The sequence below is a fragment of the Lactuca sativa genome, chromosome 3, assembly GCF_002870075.4.
Source record: "Lactuca sativa cultivar Salinas chromosome 3, Lsat_Salinas_v11, whole genome shotgun sequence".
Taxonomy (NCBI): Eukaryota; Viridiplantae; Streptophyta; class Magnoliopsida; order Asterales; family Asteraceae; genus Lactuca; species Lactuca sativa.
Window position 1 is genome coordinate 170,338,650 of NC_056625.2, and position 7,745 is coordinate 170,346,394.

General features: G+C 35.2%; 1 pseudogene; it reads right to left on the bottom strand.

Moving 5' to 3' along the window:
- Positions 1-3,408: 3,408 nt before the first annotated feature.
- Positions 3,409-5,903, bottom strand: LOC122196323 (ribonuclease TUDOR 1-like; annotated as a pseudogene).
- Between the last annotated feature and the right edge of the window lie 1,842 nt (positions 5,904-7,745).

The following is a 7,745-nucleotide window of genomic DNA, read 5'->3' on the forward strand; positions in this document are numbered from 1 at the left end:
ACAAAACATTATTCCTATTACAAGGAATCACATAAGAGTCAGTTCATTCATGAGTCTATACCAGTACATTACCTGATACATGAGTACATATACATATACTTACCTAATACATGAATATGTTTACATATGCTTACATGATGCATGAACACGCTTACATGAATACTTGTATCTCAGCTTGCCAGGATAGTTTATTAGTACTGTCTATGTAAATTGTCTTTTTCTATCCCAGTTCAACGGGATATCTAGGCGGGACTAACCATTCCGAATCCCAACTGATTAGCACCAGTGGTTGATGACCATCCACGGAGGTCTACGGTTAATACTTATACTAGGTAGATCGATTTTGGGAATAAACCTCCCTCCACCCTGCTGCTGCTACAGAGGATGAGTGGAAAATCTTCGGAAGTTCATTAGGGTATATATTTCGCTTGTTGCGATGTTGTGTTAATCCTAGTACCCAGTGATAACACTTACATTAGTACATTTTCCTATTTACTTTATTTTTTGATACATTCACATAAATGAGGAGTTAGACTAAGTACTTTTAGTACTAGTCAATAGAAAGGAAAAGCTAGCATTTTTACTTACAAAAACATTCGGGTCTTGGTAGAAGACTACATTATCATAACAAAACATTCGGGTCTTGGTAGAAGACTACATTATCATAACAAAACATTCGGGTCTTGGTAGAAGACTACATTATCATAACAAAACATTCGGGTCTTGGTAGAAGACTACATTATCATAACAAAACATTCGGGTCATGGTAGAAGACTACATTGTCATAACAAAACATTCAAGTCTTGGTAGAAGACTATATTTCATACTAGTAGGAAATAAGGGATTTCGTAGGGTTTTTCATACTTATATCAACTGTCTTAGTTAAAGGTTTACATGACATTCATAACAGTTTTTCAAAACAAGACAAAGACACTTAAATTCTTATGAATTCACCAGCTTTAAGCTGATACTCGCTTTCAAAATAACTTGTATTCTCAGGTCACCAGTAGATAGGTATGATGGCCAGGTTTTGAGAAGACGGAGCACAGACAAGTCTCGTCTTTTATTTTGATTGTATATTTTTGGGTGTCTTATTACAATGAAAGAACACACATGTATTAAAACTTTACTTATAATGCAATGGATGATGTTGTTTCTTATTTACTACTTTACACTGTTGTGATACTGTACATGACGTCCTCCACCCCGGAACGTTTCCGCCGTTCTTGGTTTTGGGGTGTGACAACAAGAATTGAGAATTTCAGGAAAAATAACCACAAATGTGAATCACTTGTGATGTAGAAGCATACCTTGATCCATGTCTTTGTGTTTTCTTATCCATCTAATGGATTCACTCGGAGCTTCAATTTCACAGGCGATCGGGAACTATAATCATCAAATAATGATAACATGGACATATCAAGGATTTCAATAGAGACCGAGGTTGCCCGATTGGAGAGGCAAGGTCGTATGTGAGGTTTAGCAGAAGTTGTCGCTTTTATCGTTGATGATGTTTTGGATTTCTCTAGGGTTTTTTGAGCTAATCGGATGAATTAAACCCCTGAACCATATATGAGCTAATAGGAAGAAGAGAAAACCCTTTCTCCTCTATAGTTTCATTGCTAGATTTAGTTTTGTGGTAGGCTGGGTCGCTTCCTGTTTCCGTAGCATCAAGCTCAGATTGTACATAATCCATAGTTCGACCTGATATTAGGGCTTTTAGACTCCAAAAATTTATTGTCGGCAATATTGAGATTAATACTCAATATGATATTTTTCCTTTACTCATGGTAGTTTATCCCTAATATAAGGAGAGTTTTTAGGGTTCAATGGTAGTGGCAATGGAATGTCTTAGGGTTTGTAGACAGAAGGGGGGAGAGAATGAAGAGAGATCTATAGAAGAGAATGGAAAGCGGGGTACATCAAAAATTTAGAAATTTTAAGGATTTCATTTCCCCCTATAAAAATGCATGTTTACGTAACAAATTATAAAGCGACATTTGTAGAGGGCGCACATTTAAGATAATTACCCTCCGTCTTTGTAATTTTTTTATTGGACAATAATTTTAGGGCACCGAAAAATACGCGTCCTAAATTCTTCAAATTTGTAAAGATTTGACATTATTTTTAGGGCACGCCCTTTTGCGTATCATTAATCAGTGCGTGTCGTAAAAAGTGTGTCATTAAAGGTCTGTTTTCTAGTAGTGAAATTAATTCCACTACTAGAAAACGAGCCTTTTACGACCCACAATGCGTGTCGTAAAACGCTCAGACGATGCACAAATACGTGTCAAGGAAGACCATGTCATAACGAGAGACGACACGCTTTTGCGTGTCGTCTAGACGACGCGCATTTATGACACGCAATGCATATCATTAAAACCCCTGTCAAGAAAGGCCATGCCATAAAAATCAAGATGACACACATTTTTCCGTATTGTAAATTTAAATGTTTGAAAAAATATATATTTATATATTTATTAATTTTTAAATTAAATTTGCATTTAATGTCTCAATAGAAATAAAATACCATATAAAAAAATACAATCCATTGCATAAAATTTAATGTCATACAATTTTAATTCTTACAATATATCAATTTGCATTCATCTAATCTACTATGTACATTAAATTCCAACTAAGTAGAGTTACATCTTTCCTTTCATAATTCTTTAAGATTAATGAACCCCTGCTCCAATAATTCTTCTGACCTAATCAAATAAATGTCAAAAAATTCATATGCTAATATAATTATTTGAAGAATCAAACATGGAATGTTAGTTGTGAAAGACGAAATTACCCTTTTCTCCAACCAAAGAATGTGGGATTTGGAATAAATACACTACAATATGAATTACCTGATATCAACAATGACAAGCACAATGACAAGTATACCCCCATACAAATGGTAAATATTACCTGTAAAGCACTTAATGAGATACTCCATTAGGCACTTGTTCAGGCTTAGATGGAACAACATCTCCATATTCTTCATTCGTTTTTGCTCCAAGTGTTTGTGTGCATTTAATAACCCAATAGTAAATAAAAAGATAATAAATATATATATTTATATAGTTATATACCTCATATCTTGGTATAGCACTAGAAATGCAAACACTACATTCACTAGGAAAATGCCAAACTGAAAAAAGGATAAGATAAATCTTCTTTTAACTTGAGGTTTGTAAAGAATTTTTATAACTTTGTAATGCATATACAAACTACATACAAGAACTTACGGTTTATGTGGAAAGTATTCTAGAAATGATGTTGAATAAGAAATGTCTATTCATTTATAAACTTTTAATGAATTGAAATTGTAAATGAAAAAATATAAAAAGAAATTAAATTTACTAAACAGAAAACCTAACATACCTCCCAATTTGGGGCATCAGATACTTGAGAGATTGTCTCTTCTTTCAGCAGCTGGACTACCGAATGGTAGTGAATCATCAACAAGAACAATGTAGTCCCCACTAACAACTTCAACTACCTGTAAAAAGTTTTAAAATTTAAATTTAGTAAACTTTATTAAAAAATGGAAGAAATGAGATAGTTTAAAGACAAACCTTTCCAATGAAGTTATCTGATATGGCCTTGGAATTGGTAGTTGGGGGAACATATTTTGTACAAAGCCACAACTTAGTCTTCTTTGCTAGAAGTTCTGCAACTCTTAACTTCCTCCTGGCTTCATCTTCCATCATACTCGCACTCCACTCAACATATTTTGCATATCGCTAATTTAAAAAAAAACGATATGTTATAAAAAAAGTTGTAAGAAAGTAGGTTGTCATCTTAAAACATAACATACGTTTTCAATAAGCTGCATTGCCAGATCCTTTGCTGATTCTCCATCAGAGTAATATACAGAACCAATCAGATTGCTAAACTTTTCAACGCCCTCAAGAACAATTCAGACCTGTTCAATAGTAAACATATAAATAATCAAATCCATTGTCTTTTATGTCAAATTAATAAGGGGAAATTGCAGGAAATATAGAAAATAAGATATTACTCACATCTCTGTTTAGAACACAGATCTCGGTAAAAATGTTTACCTTCCCTCCTATAAGGATGAGGGGACACTTCATAGAAGCCTGATGAGGCCGAGATTCTTTGGGCTGATGTTAAGGGCCCACGTGACTCTGAATTATTTTCTTTCTCCATTTGTCTCTTTTGATGGGACCTCAATTGGTATTCTAGGTTCTTGTGTTGTCCTTCTCCCCATTGATGGTGCCTAGTAAACAATTATATAAATTAGATTTAAATATATAATTATATTGATTAATAATGAAAATATGTAATTTTATAAAATAAACTTTAATGAAATACATATATATCGTTAAATATATATTTATCATTTAAAAAAAATGTTTGCAGAAAAGGATGCATGTGGTACCTGGATTCTAGCAACAAATACTAGGACAAAGTGAAACTCTGGAAGCAGATAAACACGAAGTGAACCTCCATCACGGAATTTTTCTAAAATGGCTTCCATGGGTTTGCCTTTGTTTGAAGCTAAGAGGCCCATGGCATCAAGATTGCTGAGATCGCCAAAAGCATACGGAGGAAGGTTCCTGATAGCTACCTCCATAGCACCCGGAGACTAAAACTCATCAATAAAATGACACGTCATCAACATGCAACAATAAAACTTATAAACACCATGCATAAAGGAAACAATAATTACTAACTAACCCTATCCCATAAACCAACTCCTTGTTGTCTGGCTTGTTCTTCAAGGCGTAGGAGTTTGGTATGCTCAGGGGTAACCTCTCCTTTTCCCTTTTTAACCTAGAATTAATATTTAGTAAGTGAAGCTATGTTGAATGTGAAGGTGAAAATTCTTATAAATGAATTGGAATCGGAATTGAAATTACCTCATTTCGGTATGCTCAGAAGTAACCTTTCCTTTGCCCAACCATGAGTGACAACCTCATTTCCAACATTTACACCTGGTTGTTGGGTTGCTGATGGAGTAGTAGCAGGAGTAGGAGTAGGAGTAGCAGAGGAGACATCTTTAGTTTCTTTCCCTGGAGTCAACAGAAACATTGAGCCAAATCTCATTACCCTTGAATCTGTAGGCCCAGCTGAGGCAACAGATCCATCAGCAACTGGGACCTTACGGGAATATTCCATTGAAACTTGAAGCTAAAAACGTTTGACGTAATCATCGAAATCAACCTTTATTATTACTAAAGAATGAGTGTTTAAGATTATTAGGTTAAAAAGACTTATTACTAAAGAATGAATTTGATTGCTTACCATCTAATATTTATGCACTTTGTTGAGCCTTACGTCAATATGTTTAGTAAGTTACCCGCAGGGTAATTTGGTATTGACTGTTTATGATTATTAGGATAAAAAGACTTATTACTAAAGAATGAATTTGATTTCTTACCATATAATATCATCATCATGTGAGAGCAGTACCTACCTTGACTGACTGGCCTTATGCGTCTAGGAACTTTTCTTATGTACTCAAATAATAAAGCAAAGATGCTAAATATGTATAATAATCACTATATGTATGCCTGTATGTATGTATGTATGTATGTATGTATGTATGTATGTATGTATGTATGTATGTGTGTATGTATGTATGTATGTATGTATGTATGTATGTATGTATGTATGTACCTCTTTGGTCCTCTCATGACCCACAAGATGACCATCCTTGCAAGTAGATATAGTTTTTGTGCAAGTTTTCTTGCATGAGATACCTGTAGCATAAACATGAGCATCATGTTTCATGAGGATACTCAACTTTGTATCATAAAAAAAGTAAGACGTATGGTTTCAATTTAACATACCTCTGCTTGATATTCATACTTCTCTACAGGTGGATCGGGTGTTTGAAAGTCAGATACTGTTGACTCATAACGTTTCGCAGTTGAAAGCATCTTTCCTAATTTGAAAGGATTTGTGGAAGCAGGCCCACTGCTTGTTGCAGTTGATAAAACCGAGTAGCATTTGCTATTGGTATTCCTCTCTCCACTCGGTTCATGTCATGTATATCAAGAAGATAAGTGAAAAATACTTTTGAGCTAATTGATGATATAAAACCATTTTGCAAAATAATCATTAGGGTGTCCATAAGATAGACAAAATGCGCCACTAGACAAGCTTTCCATTACACCATTAAGTTTGTAAGAAGCTGAAGGGGATTTACGAAACTATGATACAAAAACTCATCGACCAATCAAATTGCAAAATAATCATCAGGAGATCCATAAACTAGCCTTCACCCATGTTTATTAAAAAAATTCCTTTTTGAACGGATAAAGTGTCATACGGAAGCAAACAAATCGATCCAATGAAAATTCTCGAGTGGAATGAAGAAGCCACATCACTCAGGGCTTAAAAGTAAACTAGAAATTTGCAAAAGTTTGAAACTTGCCTGATAACTTTACGAAGGAAGATCTGTTTGTTGCAGTATAATCGTGTATGAAATTGTTGTGAATAAAAGGTTAAAGGATCTGGTTTACCAGAGGACAATCGAGGGGAGCTTGAGGGATAAATTTGCAGTCATCGGTCCCACATTGACCTAATAATGAAGCCATGCACCGATGTGAACCAGTGGCCCTTCTTTCCCTAAATCCAGACCTACAGCCACAACTCCTATGCTTCCAGTGACCTATAAACAACGTGATGTTGTAAACAACATGAAAGAAAGGGGATACGGAAGCAGACGGAGGAGGAGGTTTCGTCGGTGTCGTCGACTAGAGACCGGAGGCGGAGGCATCGTCGGCCATATCAATGACTTTGTATCGATAAAATTCGATTCAATTTTGACGTTACGGTCAAATGAACACTTGATTTAAAGTTTCAGAATAGTGAGGCTGTTGGTGAATGGTGACCTAAAATAGTGATGGGGGTTTTGTTATCGGTGTAGTGCGACACGAAAGAATGGTTGGAGAAGATGGTCAGAGACACTTGGCAGTGCGAGATCGGAGGTTGGGTGGTGGTCCGATTATGCTATGAAGACGAAGGCCTAGGGCTTTTTCTTGCTAATTAGAAGGGGTTGTTTAATTTTTGGGATTCAATAGGCGGGTGACATCCCGCCTTAAAAACGTGTGTTTCATTAAAATTTTATATAGTGACACATTTAGACGACGTACATTTTATGAAAGGCGCCCTTCGCATTTCCCTTTTTTTTCTTTTTTGACACTAATTTTAGGGCACGCAGAAATGTGTGTCCTCTATCGGCAAGTGTCATTGTTTGCCCGTCATTAAAGGGCTGTTTTCTAGTAGTGTTCCAAATTAATTCTTGATCAATACCAATTAGATAAGGGATCATATAATCCTCTGTTCTTCAACATATCGTGTGGACAAATAGATGGAACATAGTCATACTTATTGTCCAACAGGTTGTTTCCTAGTTTCTGATTTGTTTGACATATAACTTAATTGAACACATCAAGTGGGTCCTCACCGAGCCTGGCACATAAGACAAAATAAAATCATCATGGGGCTAAGATATAAGTTTTAATCCTGTAATAATAAAAGGCACAGATAAACTTCGACTCATATGCCTGTACTAATTACTTGTTAATTTATACATAACAACATGTTTTATAACATCAAATTATTGATGCGTTTTCGTACTATAAGTGCACAACCAACCTTTAATCAACAACTCATATATCTTGGTTTGAAGACTATACAATATTATCATCTCACAATCACTCGTGATAAATTCCATGAAGTGATTCATGTGAGCATGGGTTTAATCCAATACTCAA